We start from the raw sequence: 14,532 nt of genomic DNA, 5'->3' as shown, positions 1-14,532 counted from the left end.
GTACATAGGAGTCTGGTCTTCGTTGGGAGTGCATAAAGTGGACGAAACAGCGGCATACAATTGCACAGTTGATCGAAAGAGCGTGAGATGTATACATCTGAACAGAAGAACGGCCAAAGCGTGTCTATTTCATACTCACCTATCATAAATCTACTGATACACATTCTGGAGTTACGTTTCATAAAGAACATTTCCACAAAGCACTGTTTTAGAAATTTTTCAGTTAGTATTGTTATGTTTTAAAATTACGATTAATGTTGACTCCTTGGATTGTATTTTCAGTACGTCAGAAAATATAAATTTATTCCTGGCAGCGGTGGGATTCGAACCCACGCCTCCGAAGAGACTGGAGCCTTAATCCAGCGCCTTAGACCGCTCGGCCACGCTACCACGCCTACGAAAGCAATTTATAAACAAAAGTGACATTTTCAAGAGGTAATGCCTTTGCTTATAATAGTGTTTCTTGGTTGAATTTTCGAGAAGGGTCTAACTGTAGCCTGCAACACCTGATAGGTGTTAATCATAGTGTAATACGATGGGTGTTACGTGACTGACATTGAGGGCGTTTCATGATGTTGGGGCATTACATGACAGACCTCATAGGTACTGCGATCGACAGTTACACACTGTTGGATTATTCAGGTAAGTCAATAAGAATCAAAGAAATGTTGCGAAAGTCAGAATGGATGGGCCTCCAACGCGTTGGCATCCCGGAGGATCTTCAAAGGACCTGCTACGAGGCTACACACTTAACTCGGGCCGTTTATACCAGGGGCACGACTTCGAAACTTACTCCGTAAGAAACTAAACTTTTCATGAGATGTGGTTCAGTACTTGCACTACAGAATTCCTCGCGTACAAGCAACGGAAGAGTCCCATTCGACCCGCGTCATTAGACAGCATCGACGCTTATTGCGTGTTAATAAAGTCTTAAATAAAGGTTTTTTTTCAGAGTGCCCCTCTTTCCGGGATGAAGACAGTAAATTACAGCCGTCATCCTCATAATTTGTCAATGCACCCAATATTATCAATCCACATCGATCCTTATTTACGAAATATCATTACTTTATTTTAATAAATCGTGCAGCAGTTCTGACAGTAGAGTGAAGCTGACGATTTACTCGTCAATGTGCCTTCCATTTCTCACCTACATCAACAATCCTTCAGTGCTGACCGTAAGAATGAAACGACGTCAGAAATGCGCGAGGCTGTGTATGCTGTGCTTGCGGTGTTTAGTGCCGGGCTTGGCGGGATACCCAGGCTATTCGTCTCTTTCCCAGCCCTTGGTCCGAGTGTTCACCTCCACTTTTGAAAACAATGGTCCTTTAATAGCGTTGTGCTATTTTTACGGTTCCCCGCGACTTTGAACATATGTCGGTTATGATATTATATTATTTGTTGTACGCTGCTGGATGCGAACGTTAGTGAAAAGAGCTGTATCATCGAACAATTACAGTCGTGGTTTCGGTTTTTGTTCGTGTGGGGTTTGCATTGTCTCTTGGTTATCCTCCCACATTTCCAAAGACGGTGCATGTTAGGTTATTCTGCTATTCTAAATTCGCCCTGTATACGCGAGTGGACTGCGATGGACTTGCGGCACTGCCCATGGGTGCTTGCTGCCTTGTGCCCGGTGCTGCCAGGACTCTCTCCGACCCTGAATTACAAGGTTTGCGCATATTCTGACATTTAAAACAAGCCAAGGGGATGTGTTTGTCATTAGGAAACTCCATTTCCATAATAACTTCGTTTGTGACAGTAAGTCGATTGGTTCCTGCCTTGCACCCGTTAAGCGTACTGTACTTGACAATGAATAATGTGCAATTGCACAACGCAAACACAAAATGGAATTAACGCATTTGGAAAATGGATGCAACGCATGGCGTTAATTTGCAATTACTGTACTCTGAAACAATAATAATCACTGAAAAATACGTAACAGATTCCTAAGGTGTACATGTTTTCGTGTACGCTTTAGTAAAACTAAGCTATAAACCCTTGGGATGCCGCGCGAGGACGTGATGACATTTGAGAGGATATATGAAAGGTCACATGAATTTACAATTGACTCATGGTGTTGGATAAGAGTGGTCAAAAATAAAGAATAAGACGACCGTTTATTTACGTTGCCTTAGATATCTTTGTAATAACGTTTTTCAAATTAGTTATAACATTAATATAACAATATTGTAGCGACCTAACGTGTCAGGTTCAAAAACGAAGTAACACAGAAGGCGAAGAAGGGACCGCAGAACAGTTTACTGGAACAGTCAAAAAATACACGATTGTAAAAGCAAAAAAGAACGACTTTGAAGTTGAACTGTTTACAGTTGTCTATGAAGCTCTCATTGTTATGGCCCCGAGAGACGCCTCTAGTGCACCAAAAAAAACCCCGCTGATTTCACACGTATCACCACCTTCCCGTCCCCCAGTCCTCTCCCTCGAACCATCCAGAAAAAAATCCCTGCCTCCGTTCCCCCTCCCCTCTGTTTCAGGGTGTCGCCCCTTTTTCTCCCTTAACCGTCAATCATACCGCAGATATCCGTCCTCCGCCCTCCCTCGATCGACCCAGAAGTCACTTTCCCACCACGGGCTTCAACCTGCCGGTACGCTACAATATGTTTATCTACATCAGTTCGCAAATACATTACCTAATCCCTTTTTTAACATGTGAATAAACTACGTAAAAAAGTAGTTAAATTATTCTTAAAAATGAATGCAGAATTTGTTTATACAGGATCGATCTTGGTGAATAATTTTGTTTGAAATGTCAAATGCTACCAACTAATATCGTGCTGAATGTCTAAAACTTTTGATGTTCTTACAGTCCTCAATGGTCCGAACGTGTCTTTTACTTTACCAGCAGATTTAAATGTACTGAAAGACTTAAAAATAGTGTTACTATATAGAATTCTTCCTCGCTGTGACACGTTAAATATTCAAAACCAGTTTCATATTTCGATTCAATTTATGCCATAACAGCGAACATGCGATGAAACACCGACCAGTTTACCATGGCTACTGAACCCTGTCATGGCACTATGGCCACGCTATTTACTCGCCCTTCGTTACATCCCGAAAATCATCGCACCGTAATTTTCGTTTTGACATTTTAAATGCTGCGGTGCCCTGTCGCTCCTCTCCTATACGTGTCTTTCCGTCTAAATTATCTCAGTTGAACGTTCTGCGATTGCGGATTGCGATTGTGATTGCGGAAGTGGGCTTGTGCTGCGCGGACTATTTATTATGTTTATACCACAGAAGCGAACGCTCTATTGTGATACATGAACGACGTTATTCATATTACTACTAAATTGCGGGCATTATATCACTGGACACCGAGCTTGACCTTTCATGAATTCCGCCAGTTTTACAACACAGTCATGTGGCGACCCCTTACAAACGGATCCGCCACAACAGCTTAACAAACTCTGCTCTTTAGACGAGTACTATCCACTTGCAGAGCCACAGCACCATACGTCACCGCAGTTGTAGACTTATTGGGCTTTAGACTGCACCTGCCCCCCGCCTCCTCGTGGGGTTTTTTCCTACCTTGCACCCTATGCTTGCCGTGCCACCCTGCTTTAAACAAGCGGGTTCCGAAAACTCACGGATGTAATTCGTAGGTTTTCTTCTGACTCTTTATGACCTTGATGCCAATGCTCACGTGACAGGTGCTGACCAACTTCACATTCTAAGACCTTCGGGTTTGTCTACTCACCTCGAGAATTCCCTTTAAATCTCACTTAACTTTTCTGCCATTTTGGGCTTGACGTTCCCGATGCATTCACCGGTGTTATCATCTAAAAGTCTTAATGTATTAAATTAACAAATTTACGATTTTAGCATCTCTCCTGAAAACAGGTACCGACGAGGATGGGATTCGAACCCACGCGTGCAGAGCACAATGGATTAGCAGTCCATCGCCTTAACCACTCGGCCACCTCGTCTGTACATACAGTATTCAACTTACTTCTTTTATATATTTAAAAATATTTTAAAAACACCTACCATTTATTAATTATTGTTTGAACTTTACTGACTCACGGTAGGTCATGCAGGGCTTGTAAGTTTCGCCTACGAAGAATTTTAAAAGCGCAGAAAACCTCCTTCGCCTTAATGAATATATTCAAACAATCAACCAGAAAGCTTCTTTTACTGGTCCGTCTAATTCCCGAGTTGGAGCTTCTGGTAACACTGATGTCAGACTCACAAAAAAAAAACGCGGCTGCTCATTTGCTTTAGCGCAGGCGCACTAGCATCTTATCTTACCTGTCGCACGCCGTTCGCTCTCTGATTTTGTGCTTGAACTTCACTGGTCGAGCGGTCAAAAGGACTTTCTAGACACCCGATGACGCTGCAGGAAGGTAAGTTTAAGGACAATTCATTGATAATCTCAGGCAATATGCTCAATGCATATCATTGTCTCTCCGTAAATGTACCGCTGTTATTTTGTAAGCGGGTCAATCCTACTGAAAAGCAATTCACCTTTTTTGACGGAAAATGAAAACATTTCTTTTAAAAACTTTTAAAAAATGCTTACTTCATGGCTGAAACCAGTTTCCCCTACTGAAGATGTACCGTAGAAACGCAGTTACTATTTCTCATGTAAGATACACTACGCTAATTATTAGAAACACTTTAATAACACTCGGCCTCCCTTAGTGCTCAAAACAACCTCAGTTCTTCATGGCATGGATTCCACAAGATGTTGGAAACATATCTTTGACATTCTGGACCATGTTGACATGATTGTAGCACATGACTTTTTTTAGATTTGTCATCTGCACATTTATGTTGTGAAAGTACCATATCCCAAAATTCTACTAACTAGAAATGTCACTGAAGAGCACTGAAGGCATTGTCATATTCACTTAACCAGCTTGAAATGACTTTTGCTTTAATAATAATAATAATAATAATACATTTTATTTATATATCACCTTTCCCATGCTCAAGGCGCTTCACAGAGTCTTAGGAAAAAAAAAACAGCAGAGTATATGTAACATTGGATACAAATGTTTTCCTGAATAGAACAATGAAACAGATAACAAAGCATTAAATAGAATAAAGAACAATAAACCAGAGTAAAATACTAAATTCCAAATTAAAGGAAAAACTTAACAAATAATCTAATTTGTGATATAACAGACACAAATTATCCTGAGCACCTGGACAGAGAGGTTAACTGAAAGAAAGGGCAGAATGTTAAGTTAAAAGCCTTCCTAAATAGATGAGTTTTAAGTTGTTTTTTAAAAGAATGAATGGAGTCCGCTGATCTAATTAATTTCGGGATGTCATTCCAAAGTCTAGGCCAGGTATGGGCAAAGTCATTCCTGGAGGGCTGCAGTGGCCGCGGGTTTTTGTTCCAACCCAGCTGCTTTATTAGAAAGCAATCCTTGCCAATAATTACATTTCATGGCTTATTAGTGCTTTAACTCTGCTATGTCAAGTCATTCTCATATCTTAGATTTTTTTTTCCATTCTAAGGATATCATCCAAATACTTTGAAGTGTAAAACGGATGGGTAATTCTCAATCCTTCACTTTTTTCTCTTCTCTTTCCATCCAAGTATTTAATTAAACCAAATAGTGCACGATAAATACACACAGGTGTAAAGGGTAACAAGCAAAATGGATAACTGCTGGTTTCTTTTGTCATTTGCATCTTATTGCTAATAAGGAGCAATTAAAAACCGAGAATACAGTTGTTTAAGACTTAAATAAGCAATAAGGGTTCAAAATCTTAACGAGGGAGATAACTAAAATGAAGCAGAAGTGTTTCTTGAGCAATAAGTGCTTCTTATTAAGCAATTGGGTTGGAACAAAAACCTGCAGCCACTGCAGCCCTCCAGGAATGACTTTGCCCACCCCTGTTCTATAGGCGCTATACAGCTGAAGGCCCTGTCACCCATAGAGTGCAGGTTAGTGTGAGGCACAACAAGATTACCAGAATCAGAGGACCTTAGTAAACGAACTGGAGCATAGTGATTTAGAAGGTCACTGATGTAGTCCGGTATAAGGCCATTTAAAGCTTTGTAAGTTATTCATAGAATTGTATATTCAATCCTGTAAGACACAGGGAGCCAGCGAAGGCAACACAGGATGGGTGTGATGTGCTCACTGCTGCTGGTTTGTGTAAGGACTCTTGCAGCAGAGTTTTGAATCAACTGGAGCTGTGATATAAGATTAGAAGGGGCACCTGCCAGCAGTGAGTTACAATAATCGATGCAGGATGTGATAAAAGCATGGACAAGTTTCTCAGCATTAGGAAAGGAGAAGAATGAGCGAACATGGGAAATGTTACGGAGGTGAAGGTAAGAAAGTTTCTTAATGTGGTTTATGTGGGCGGAATAAGAAAGGCAGGAATCAAAAATGACACCAAGATTCCTTGCATCAGAAGAAGGCCTGATGAGATCACCGTCAAGAGTGAGTGAAAAGGAGCTCATTTTCTTAAGTAGCGCTTTAGTGCCAATTTGCAGTAGTTCAGTTTTGTTGCAATTTAATTTTAAAGAATTCTGCTCCATCCAGGTTTTAATTTCATTGAGGCAAGTTGTGAGCTGAGAAAGCTCTGATGATGTTGCACTTTTGACATTGAAATAGAGTTGAATGTCATCTGCAAAAAAATGATAACCCAGTCCATAGCTACGGATAATATGGCCAAGGGGAAGCATATAAATACAGAAGAGAAGAGGGCCGAGGACAGAGCCCTGAGGAACTCCTTGTGTGACTAGCGCTGAGCTGGATCTGCTGTTGCCAAGACTAACTAACTCTTGCCTATCAGTCAGATAGGACTTGAACCACTGGAGGACAGTGCCAGAGATACCCAGCATGTTCTCCACTCTGGACAGTAGAATGTCGTGTCTGACAGTGTCAAATGCTGCACTGAGGTCTAACAGAATTAATATGCTGGTTTGTCCAAAGTTTGCTGCCATAAGCAAATCATTGGTTACCAGAAGAAGAGCAGTTTCACAGCTGTGCTGCGCCCTGAAACCAGACTGAAAGGGTTCCATCAAATTATTAGAGTTTAAGTAATTGGTGAGCTGGGAGGCTACAACACGCTGAAGAACTTTTGACAGAAAAAGTAAGTGGGAAATAGGCTGAAAATTGTTAAGACTGTCACCATCAAGACCAGACTTTTTTTAACATGGGGGTTCTACTTCTTCTTTCGGTTGCTCCCGTTAGGGATTGCCACAGCGGATCATCTATTTCCATATCTGTCTGTCCTCTGCATCTTGTTCTGTTACACCCATCACCTGCATGTCCTCTCTCACCACATCCATAAACCTTCTCTTAGGCCTTCCTCTTTTCCTCTTCCCTGGCAGCTCAATCCTTAGCATCCTTCTCCCAATATACTCAGCGTCTCTCCTCTGCACATGTCCAAACCAACGCAATCTTGCCTCTCTGACTTTGTCTCCCAACCATCCAACTTGAGCTGACCCTCTAATGTACTCATTTCTAATCCTGTCCATCTTCGTCACACCCAATGCAAATCTTAGCATCTTTAATTCTGCCACCTCCAATTCTGTCTCCTGCTTTCTGGTCAGTGCCACCGTCTCCAACCCATGTAACATAGCTGGTCTCACTACTGTCCTGTAGACCTTCCCTTTCTCTCTTGCTGATATCCGTCTGTCACAAATCACTCCTGACACTCTTCTCCACCCATTCCACCCTGCCTGCACTCTCTTTTTCACCTCTCTTTTACAATCCCTGTTACTCTGTAATGTTGATCCCAAGTATTTAAACTCATCCACCTTTGCCAAATGTACTCCTTGCATCCTCACCATTCCACTGACCTCCCTCTCATTTACACACATGTATTCTGTCTTGTTCCTACTGACCTTCATTCATCTCCTCTCTAGAGCATATCCCCACCTCTCCAGGGTCTCCTCAACCTGCTCCCTACTCTCTCTACAGATCACAATGTCATCAGCAAACATCATAGTCCATGGGGACTCCTGTCTAATCTCATCTGTCAAGTGTCCATCACCATTTCAAATAAGAAAGGGCAGGCTCAGAACCAATCCCTGATGTAATCCCACCTTCACCTTGAATGCATCCGTCACACCTACCACAGACCTCACCACTGTCACACTTCCCTTGTACATATCCTGTACAACTCTTACATACTTCTCTGCCACTCCCAACTTCCTCATACAATACTACAGCTCCTCTCGAGGCACCCTGTCATATGCTTTCTCCAGGTCCACAAAGATGCAATGCAACTCCTTCTGGCCTTCTCTGTACTTCTCCATCAACACCCTCAGAGCAAACATTGCATCTTTGGTGCTCTTCCTTGGCATGAAACCAAACTGCTGCTCACTAATCATCACCTCACTTCTTAACCTTGCTTCCACTACTCTTTCCCATAACTTCATGGCTGTGACTCATTAATTTTATCCCCCTGTAGTTACTACAGTCCTGCACATCCCCCTTATTCTTAAATATCGGCACCAATACACTTCTTCTCCACTCCTCAGGTATCCTCTCACTTTCCAAGATTCCATTAAACAATCTGGTTAAAAACTCCACCGCCATCTCTCCTAAATACCTTCATGCTTCCACAGGTATGTCATCTGGACCAACGTCTTTTCCATTCTTCATCCTCTTCATAGCTGTCCTTACTTCCTCCTTGCTAATCCGTTGCAATTCCTGATTCACTATCTCCACATCATCCAACCTCTTCTCTCTCTCATTCTCTTCATTTATATGCCTCTCAAAGTACTCTTTCCATCTGCTCAACACACTCTCCTCGCTTGTGAGTATGTTTCGATCTTTATCCTTTATCACCCTAACCTGCTGCACATCTTTCCCAGCTTGGTCCCTCTGTCTAGCCAATCAGTACAGGTCCTTTTCTCCCTCCTTAGTGTCCAACCTCTCATACAACTCATCATACGCTTTTTCTTTAGCCTTCGCCACCTCTCTCTTCACCTTGCGCCTTATCTCCTTGTCTAATTTCTGCATCTCTCTGACTATCCCACTTCTCCTTTGCCATCCTCTTCCTCTGTATACTCTCCTGTACTTTCCCATTCCATCACCAGGTTTCCTTTTCCTCCTTCCTCTGAACAGATGTCACACCAAGCACCCTTCTTGCTGTCACCCTTACTACATCTGCTGTAGTTTCCCAGCTGTCTGATAATTCTTCAGTACCACCCAATGCCTGTCTCACCTTCTCCCTAAACTCTACCTTGCAGTCTTCCTTTTTCAACTTCCACCATTTGATCCTTGGCTCTGCCCTCTCTCTCTTCCTCTTCTTGATCTCCAACGTCATCCTACAGACCACCATCCTATGCTGCTTAACTACACTTTCTCCGGCCACTATTTTGTACTCTTCAATCTCCTTCAGATTGACTCTTCTGCATAGGATGTAATCTACCTGTGTGCATCTTTCTCCACTCTTGTACATCACCCTATGTTCCTCCATCTTCTTAAAATATGTATTCACCACAGCCATGTCCATCCTTTTGGCAAAATCCACTATCCTCTGATCTCCTTCATTCCTCTCCTTGACACCATACCTACCCATCACTTCCTCGTCTCCTCTGTTCCCTTCACCAACATGTCCATTGAAATCTGCTCCAATCACCACTTTCTGTCCCTTGGGTACACTGTTCATCACTTCATCCAACTCACTCCAAAAATCTTATTTCTCATCCATTGCAGACCCAACTTGCGGGACATATGCACTAACAACATTCATCATCACACCTCTAATTTTCAGCTTCATAATCATTACTCTGACACTCTTTTCACTTCCAAAGCACTCTTGACATACTGTTCCTTCAGAATAAATCCTACTCTATTTCTCCTGCTATCCACACCATGATAGAACAATTTGAATCCACGTCCAATCCTCCTGGCATTACTCTCCTTCCATTTAGTCTCTTGCACACACAATATATCAACCTTCCTTCTCTCCATCACATCGTCTAGCTCTCTCCCCTTACCAGTCATACTGCCAACATTCAAAGTTCCTACCCTCAGTTCCACTCTCTTTACTTTCCTCCTCTCCTCCTGCCTCCGGACACGTCACCCTCCTCTTCTTCTCCTTCTTCTTCGGCCATCAGTAGCCCAATTTCTGCCAGCACCCTGTTGACTAACAGTACTGGTGGTGGTCGTTGTTAACCCGGGGCTTGACCGATCCGGTATGGAAATTTGTATTGTTGTCTGCATATTGATTTGCCAAAATTTTACACCGGATGCCCTTTCTGATGTAACCCTCCCCATTTATCCAGGCTTGGGACCGGCACGAACAAACACACTGGTCTGTGCATCCCCTGTGGCTGGGTTACTTTTTTAACATGGGGGGGGGGGGGTGTTACAGAAGTGATTTTAAAAGTGGCTAGCACAAACCCAGTGTCGAGGGATGTATTGATTATTGTCGTAACGGTTGGGATTATGGCATGAAGGCAGGATTTAAGAAGTGTGGTGGGGATGGGGTCCAGTGCATCATCAAGCTTGAAGCAGCCATTAGAAGACAGGTATATTGTGGCCATGATGAGATGCACATATTCAGCAGTAATACTCAAATAGGCCGTGGCATTCAGATGATGATTGATTGGTAATAGCAGGCCCAAAGTGTGCCAAGACAACAATCAGAACACAATCACACCACCACCACCTTCCTGTACTGTTCACACAAAGCCAGTTTGGTGGAAAATTCTGACTCCACCAATCTACATTATTCCAGTCTTCAAATGTCTAGTTTTGGCGAGTCAGTGCCCACTGCAGCCTCAGCATTTTGTTCTTGGCTGACAGCAATGGAACATGATTTGGTCTTCTGCTGTTGTAGCCCATCCACCTCAAGGGTTCTTCGGCATGGTGTGCATTCTGAGATGCTTTTCTGATTACTACAGTTATACAGAGTAGTTATGATTTACTGTAGCTTTTCTGTCAGCTCATACTAGTCTGGCCATTCTCTTCTCACCTCTCTTATCAACAAGGCATTTTGATCTGCAGAACTGCCGCCCACTAGATGTTTTTTGTATTTTGCACCATTCTGAGTAAATTCCAGAGACTATTGTGCATGAAAATCCCAGGAGATCGGCTACAGAAATACTCAAACCAGCCCGTCTTGACACCAAAAATCCTATCGCAATAAAAATCACTGTGATCACATTTTTCCCATTCCGGTGTTTGATGTGAACATGAACTGAATCCCCTGACCTGCATCTATAGTACATGATTTTAGGAATATTGCTGCTGCCCCATGATTGGTTGATTATATATTTACATGGATCAGCAGGTGTACAGGTGTTCCTAATAATTTGTTCAGTGAGTATATATGCAGAATAAAAACTAATAAATAAATCTGTGGGCATGGGCTCATATGTGAATTTCCCATTGGGATTAATAAAGTATCTATCTATCTATCTATCTATCTATCTATCTATCTATCTATCTATCTATCTATCTATCTATCTATCTATCTATCTATCTATCTATCTATTTTCAGAGTTCCTTATCCATGTTCAATGCTTGCTTAACATATCACTACATAAATTGCAGTGTTCCCTGACAGATCACCAACAGAACCCATGGTCCCAAGTTTGAATGATTATGGGAGCCTCAACTATGGCCTCCAGCGGGGTCTGTGATTTTTGGACTGGTGGTCATGGAGTAAATGAGTATTCTGATTTTTTGTTTTGAGTAGACATAAATAATTTAAAGCTATCAGGAAAAAAATAAACACCTTCGTCAACTACTTGCAGATCAGAAACCCTTATAGGGTACAACCATGACAATGGCTATAGTCAAGCCAGATTAAGGCCTCTATGAGCCCTAGACTCATCTGACTAATCTAACCAAACACACCCCCACTAGACACACATAAAATCACACATTTTGAACATCACATATGTCAATGATAAAGCAGGTGGAGGGATTGAAATAGAATAAAAGTCTGAATTAGTGTAAGCCACCCTAATTTGGGGTGTTCATAGGAAATGTAATAATTTACTCCATGAAGTAGACGTACATAATAAACAAGAGTCAGATATTTAAAATATTAAAATGTGTGCTTCAGTGTAAATGTTTAAAGTGTAAATTGTAATAGAAATTTGACATTAATCACCCTCTTATAGATCCCTAGAAAATGATCAAAAATAACATCATATTCATAATCACTGACCTTGAAATAGTCCAAAATGATACTCCACATGTTTATGTTTGAAATTTGCAATTTTTAACCTTCTGGGAGTGGATCTTAGAGGGCTAGGACCACCCGTGATTAATCAAATATCATTAATATCATATTTGTGAACAGAAACCTTAAAATAGCAGAAAAAGACACTCGACATGCTTACATGACCAAAAGTTTTTAAAAAAGGGAATAATTTTGACCCCTTCTATCCCATTTTGGGGTGAACCCATGGGGTTGGTTGATATGACATGCACAACTTCAAATCCTTTTGATCATTTTATCTATTGGTTAACTGTTTGTTATAAGTGTGTCATTTTCTGCAGAAAATATAGTTCAAAAATGGCCTAAACATTAAGGATATTGAGGTCTAGAGGGCCAAAAATTGGGAAAAACTCCAAAAAGTTCAACATCTTTCATAACTGGAGATCAACACTAGCTGAACGGCATATCAAATGGGGGTGTTTTCTTGTACTGGTAGTCAGGAGGTGCCAGACAAATAAAACTGAAGTGATTTCAAAGCGTTCAAAAGTAATCCTTATGAAGATAAAAATTCCAAACCTTTGTATTGGGTCAACTTTACCTTCATTAGTATGTTACAATGGATGTGACTAACAAACTGATGAGTGCAGAAAGTCAACTTTTTCAGATAGAGTACTTAACAAACATCAGATAAATATGTTTAAAAGGTATATAACCATTTATGGCAAAAAGAAGAAAAGCAGCATCATTCTCACTAGGTGCCCATACTGCAATATGAGTGTAGAAAAGTACGGTGGGCATGATGGAGTGAAGCTTGGTTGAGATATTCCTGACCTGTTTGCCAGTTCTCTGAAAAGTGACAATAGGCAACTGATATAAACTGACAAAAAAAAACAAAGTTTTTCAGTGCATTGGCCTTCCTTAAAGGGAACTAAAATACAGTTTACTATCTTTCTCTGTGCATTATAATCATCACTTTTGTGCTGTAATATATTTGTCACATCAATACACATCATAATAACGGCTTGGTGATCTGAATGATTATGCATGCGAGTCATCATTTAACTGGCTTGGATGCATTTCCCTTCTTGATCAAGGAAGTCATCATTTCTTACTTATGGGCCTGAGTTGCCGTACATATGCCCATGTTCCCCATCAAACTTTCTTATAAATCCTGACATTTGCATGGGAAGGTGTGTACGCACATTTCAAGCATCATTTTGTACGTACGCAGGCTTTATTAGTGAGGCCCCTGGACTGCAAATTGCTGCTAAAGCTGCTACAATGGCTGATGTTAGCCTTTTCTTGACTACAGTATATGCGAGTCACTTTCATCATTTACAACTGAAGAATTTACGGCTTGCTCAAATCTTTTTTTTTCTTTAATACTAGGGGGGTCGGCCCCCTGCTTGCATCACTCGACAACCTCCAGGGAAGGCGCTGGTTGCCCACTATCTCGCGGCTCAGCGGTTTGAAGGGCATTGGGGCGCCCCTCCGTTAGAGAAAGCGATTGTATTAACGAGTATGTTTATGGAAGAGTATGAGGGACATGGGAGGAAGGAGGGTTGATCCTTAGTTATTATAAATAGAAAATCAGTAACTTGAGTATTTCACCACAACTGTTTATTTTAAATACCAATGAATAATGAAATGTAGCAAAAAGTAAAAAAGTAAAATGTAATAAAAAGTAAATAAAAAATTAAATTACATTAGCACCTTGTCAAAAACAATGTAACAAATTACTTTATCCTCTAAGTTACATTCTATAAATGTTGCTTTTTTGCATTTCTGTTCAGATATTGTTGGGATATTTTTCTCTTTCTCGTTTATTGGATGATTCTCTTTGTTCTTGATTTTTATTATATGCTGCTCTTTTTTGTTTATTTTCTTTTTTTCGGCATTCACTATCAACTCTTGTTGCTGTTTTTCTATTGCAATCTAAAATGTGATGAATAATAATAATTTGCTTTTCTGCCTTGGCATTATAACCATCTGCATTGAAGGGTAAGTTAGCAGCAATGAGAGTGTTGCGGACAGAGAATGTGCGCAATAGGGGTAAAGTGGTAAAGGCTCAATAATGCAGACTCGATGGACAACTTTTTTAACACAACAGGGAGATGTCAGGTATAGTTTTCAGAAAAACAGCATCTTTTGTGGCTCTGTATCTTTTTTCTTTTTGCCGCCTTGCTGTGCTTTCGTTTCGAATGACTATCTTTGTGGGCTTTTTTCTCTTTTCCTTTTCCTTTTTGCAGTACAGTAACACATCAAATATCTGATCTCATAAAAGTGACCTATCAGACACTTGTGCTCCACAATTATCAACCAACCAGGGCTCATATTTTTCTATTAATAAAAGGCTTTTTATTTTGGTGTGATTGGGCAGGCTTATAATTGTGAGGGCTGAAGTGAGGTCAA

The 14,532-nt window shown here is 41.0% G+C and overlaps 2 non-coding genes across 2 annotated transcripts; both read right to left on the bottom strand.

Annotated features, from left to right (window-relative positions):
• Positions 1-308: 308 nt before the first annotated feature.
• Positions 309-390, bottom strand: trnal-aag (transfer RNA leucine (anticodon AAG)). Its single transcript has one exon. It is a non-coding gene; the product is annotated as a tRNA-Leu (tRNA).
• Positions 391-3,865: 3,475 nt separating this feature from the next.
• trnas-gcu (transfer RNA serine (anticodon GCU)) lies at positions 3,866-3,947 on the bottom strand. The gene has a single exon. It is a non-coding gene; the product is annotated as a tRNA-Ser (tRNA).
• Between the last annotated feature and the right edge of the window lie 10,585 nt (positions 3,948-14,532).

Source organism: Erpetoichthys calabaricus, chromosome 3 (genome assembly GCF_900747795.2).
Source record: "Erpetoichthys calabaricus chromosome 3, fErpCal1.3, whole genome shotgun sequence".
Taxonomy (NCBI): domain Eukaryota; kingdom Metazoa; phylum Chordata; class Cladistia; order Polypteriformes; family Polypteridae; genus Erpetoichthys; species Erpetoichthys calabaricus.
Note: the sequence above shows the minus strand (reverse complement) of the source record. Positions and strands in the feature narration are given on the sequence as shown.